Raw genomic sequence first — 1,156 nt, forward strand, 5'->3', positions numbered from 1 at the left:
TCTTGCTGTATTGCTAACTGAGCCACAAAAGTAAGGCTACAATATCATCAGAGTGCAAAAGTGAACCTGTTCTGCATTTCATTCCATACATTAAATGAGCTATCCAAGGTAACAAATGTAATTTTGGGATACTTTTCAGCACTTTGGGAAGCTCATTTAAACTTTGGGCTAAAAGCCAGGGTAGATTCACCATTTTACTGATCTTTTCTACAGCATGTCTATGAGCTCCCAAATCTTAAAAATGCAGACAATGGCCAAAGCTTTGGTTTACAAGCACAAGCTTTGGAATGGGGTAAAACATCATTTTTAAGTGATGAAAACACATTATGCACATTTCTGTTAACTGCCAAGGAAACAGGAAAGAAAAATCCCTTCCTGAATTTAATAATTCTGGAAATTTTATGTCTCCAGTTCCCTCCAACCCAGCAGCTTTGGCTCGGGTACCTTTGCGGCTTCCACCATCCGGGCTGTCGAATCGGCCAGGAGTTTCGCCGCCGCCAGAAGCTTTTTGGAATTTTCCATGTCGATTTCTGCTTCGGCATCCGACCGCATGGCATTCACGAGGTCCGAAGTCGCTTGCGCTAGGACCCTGGCCTGCCGTACCATTTCACCTACAACGGTATTGAGTTAAAAATTTGCTTTTTATCTCTCCTTTATCCCTCAACATCTTCCTTCAGTTGTCCCCAACTGGTTTTGGGGCTCATAAGTTCCTTCTGGTTGGATCTTTTCGGACACAGCAGTTGTTGTTGTGTGCTTTCAAGTCATTTCTGACTTATGGAAATGTGAAACTATCATGGCCAGATTTACTCACAGGTTTTTTTTTGCCTTTGCCTTTTTCTGAGACTCAGCGAGTGTGACTTCCCCAAATATGGACAGTACAAATATTTTAAAAAACCCAATTAAACAAGTCATCACATTAAAAACATTAATTTAAAATTGTTTTTCAGGAGGCAGTTAAAATATACACTTGGTTTCCCTTATCAGGAATGGTTGGGACCAAAAGCAATTTGGATTTTTTTCAGATTTTGGAATATTTGCATATGCCTAATAATAACAACAACAACAACAACAACAACAACAATTTATATCCTGGCTCTCCCTATGGATTGAGATATCATGGATAAGAGACTTGTTTTGTACACATCTTATGCACATA

This window comes from Sceloporus undulatus, chromosome 6, assembly GCF_019175285.1.
Source record: "Sceloporus undulatus isolate JIND9_A2432 ecotype Alabama chromosome 6, SceUnd_v1.1, whole genome shotgun sequence".
NCBI classification, from domain to species: Eukaryota; Metazoa; Chordata; class Lepidosauria; order Squamata; family Phrynosomatidae; genus Sceloporus; species Sceloporus undulatus.